The following is a 3,674-nucleotide window of genomic DNA, read 5'->3' on the forward strand; positions in this document are numbered from 1 at the left end:
CACACACACACACACACACACACACACACACACACACACACACACACACACTCGTAAGAAAAATTACTGAAATCATAAGGATAAGGCCGTAATTCCCGCAAAACAAAGATAGACTTATCAAGTGATATCTTTTCTGAGGCCAGTCTTTCATCCTTATTTTTCCCTTCTCGTTTTTCTTCGCCAAGAGCAGCACATAGATTACAAGCAAATCGTCATTCTCCATACACTCGCAATGGTTAAACCACACGTGATGTGGATGATGCGCCGATCCGTCCAATTGCGGTTTTGTACAGCGGTTCCAACGCCAGTTCCCACTCTGATCAAAACCACCTCGTTGGAACGTAGACGTGTTGGGGCCCCTAAGACCGGAGCGACGCCTATTGGCAAAACGCTTGCCAATTATCGACTGCAGTTTATGTAAGTTCCGCCATTCCCCAAGACCGGCCCTCCTCTTTCCCAACCACTACCCCTCCCCCTGCCCAAACTTTCCAGCGCACGCGCTGACGCTCATGCCTACCCGTGACTCACATCCGACCCTGAGTGACCCCCCAGTTCCTTCCCTTTATATTCATGTCCGTTTCGGGCACAGAATTAGGAAAGCAATAGAAAGGGGATGCGGGTTTTCAAAAATACGACAGACATTTCATTTAGCGACGATCATGGAGTTTTGCATACATTTATCAAATTAAACGTAACTTTTTCTTCATTAAAAAAGGTTCATTTCATTATGTAGAACATGCCCTTAAAATAATATTATGACGAGGTCAACATTACTAACAAATCGAGAATATTCTTTGACATCACGTGACAAAAAATCGTAACTGCCCAGAGTAAAATAAAATAAATGTATAAAACAAACCAATAACTACGCCACAGTAACAGCACCCCCGGAAACCAAACCAGATTGAAATCGCCCTTTATAGAAACATTCCTTACTTAACTTCTTCTCCCAGATGGTCGAAATCCGTGGGTTCTGGTCAGAACGCAGTAATGAAACTTTTCTCATCCTTCTCATTATCTTCCTCTCCGCCTGGTCCACTGATTCATGGGACGGAACCCGGTCTTCAGAACGAACTTAAACCGTGTTAAGTGAGGCATTCAACCGACTGCGCTACAAAGAAAAATGTACCCTAAACCCCCCTCCTCATCCCCAGTCTCAGCCCCCCTCCCCTCCCCCCTTTCGAAGACACCAAAGCTAACAATATTTTATAAAACATCCATAGTTTTCCTCGTTTTGTTTAGTTTTGTGTCTTTTTAGGGGGGGGGGTTTCTAGGCAACTCTCTCATTTGTTGTCTTATCTACCTGAGTTGGGATGTTGTTTTTTTTGTTTTTTTTTAAACCATTTTCCTTTCCAGTAAACACTGTCCTTTTTCCTCACGCCTGTGACTGTCATAAAATTTGTTCGACCCATTTGGTCTTGTATCTAATCTTGAGAAATTGCTACATCTATCTTTTCGCCCATTAGTTTCTCCTGAAGAGGGGCCCTAAAGAGAAAAGCCATAATACCAGCGGACAATGTCATCATATTGACCGGCTCAGATGACCGTGTGGAGAATCCACTTACGTCAGTGCGAGAGATGAGATTCAGGGAACTCCACGGGCTGCTTGCCAAGCCCAGCGCGGGGGAAAAAACGGTCCTATTTTGTAACATAACGCACGGTTCGACGGTTCGCTATTTTTTTTTCTTTTTCGATTGGGGGGGGGGGGCTGTCTCAGTCCCAGAGGAATAGTCAACGATTTGCCCCAAGACCCCAATCGAGCTTCTCAGTATCAGAACATCGCTGTAAAAATGAAATATAATAAAAATAAAAAATTGTGGCATTTCGGTACTTTGTGGAGGGTGAGCAATGGATTCCCTTGTGTTCAAATCGGTCATTATGCATCAGTATTCTACATGTTAGTCACGGAGACGAATGAAGATTAACTTGGAATGTAAAGCAAAACTGGAAATTGTCCGTACGATGTCCGAATATTCTATCAGAATTTTGGATATACATGTACTTTATTTGCAAACGAGCCAATATTATTATTATACATGAATGTATTTGTTTCGTTCTAAAGTGTAAAATAAAATGTAACATGAAATCGTTTCCATCGCAGCACTTTAGTTCGATGTGCGTGTATTCCGTATTTGCTCAAATTAAACAACAGGAGAGATAGCTGTGTGTTTGTCTTTGTGTGTGTTTTGTTTCTTTGTTAGAATTTCGTTGTTGTTGGTTGTTTTGTTAGTTTGTTTTTTGTTTTGTTTTTTGGGGGGGGGGGTGTGTGTGTGTGTGTGTGTGTGTGTGTGTGTGTGTGTGTGTGTGTGTGTGAGTGTGTCACCGCGAGTATGTGTAAATGAAAAAAGACTGGGAAAGCGTGACATGAGAGAGGGACAGACAGACAGACATTTAGACAGACATATAGACAGACAGACCATCCAACACAAGTCCCCAAAAATCACCCAGACAAAGAGAAAGAGGTAATCTCAACTACACCCTCCTTGAATCCCCGTCAACACTCAACCCTCAAAGGACAAAAACAGAGCGGCCACCAACATGCAAGCTGCCATCATTACCCGAAAACCGGAGTTACCCTATGACTAGTGGCCCAACACATCTACGTTCCAAACTGCCGGTTCGGAATGAACATGCAAACGTGGCGACAAAACCGCAGATTTAGATGAAAAGCTGCAAAGAAAAAAGTTAAGGCCGAACTGGCGGTTTCAACACGTTGGATTCTCTGGCGACACTTAATCGCGTTCCGTCGATGACAGCCTTTTGTGTGACGTCACTGGCTTGACCGGCTTATCTAATTTCTTCATAATGATTTACCACACATAAAATCTGATACATGTTCGAAACCAGCGACTCAATTTTAAGGCAAGACCCGAGCAGGGCATTTTTTAAATTCAATAATTAAAGACAACAAAAAAAATCTACAAACATAATATGTGCATTCACAGCAGGATGGGTTCTGTAGAAGGTTGGCCTCTGTCACGATGTGCAGCAGATCTAAAACACACATACACACACACACACACACACACACACACACACACACACACACTTGATTGTCCGCACAAGCTATACATCTAAGCATACTGCAAAATGGCAACCCGGTCAAAAGAGAAAATTCTTCAATTCATTGAAATTTACAGATCCCATGACGCCCTTTGGAATATAAAATCCCAATACTATTCAAATCGCCGGGAGAAGTAAAAGACAATATTAGGATTTGGTCGATTTTGTAAGAAGCTTGGAACCTGACGCAAACAAGGACTTGGTGACAAAAATAAATAAAAATAACCTGCATGGGTCGTTTCAGAAGGAAATTAAAAACTTTGAGGAAAGCCAGTTGTCCGCAGCTGGGTCTGATGAAGTATATCAGCATGAGCTGTGGTACTTTTCAATTCTATTATTTCTCTCTAGCTATCTGTCTATCCATCTATCTATCTCACACAGGAATAGAAAAAGAGTCACATACAGAAAAGCAAAAATCGTTCTTCACCAATATACAAATGCTCACCTTTCCAAGCCACTTGCTCACCCTCGTACACACTCGTACACACGCGCGCGCACACACACACACACACACACACACACACACACACATGGCACATAAACACACACACAAACACACACACACACACACTCGAGCGCACAAACACATTCACAAACACACACATACGCAC

At 42.6% G+C, this 3,674-nt stretch overlaps 1 long non-coding RNA gene across 1 annotated transcript in view; it reads right to left on the reverse strand.

The window, feature by feature from the left end:
• The window catches only part of LOC118477284, a 10,115-nt gene that overhangs the window by 5,737 nt on the left and 704 nt on the right, over positions 1–3,674 (reverse strand). The window lies entirely within an intron of this gene.

This window comes from Aplysia californica, unplaced genomic scaffold (assembly GCF_000002075.1).
Source record: "Aplysia californica isolate F4 #8 unplaced genomic scaffold, AplCal3.0 scaffold00057, whole genome shotgun sequence".
Lineage (NCBI taxonomy): Eukaryota > Metazoa > Mollusca > Gastropoda > Aplysiida > Aplysiidae > Aplysia > Aplysia californica.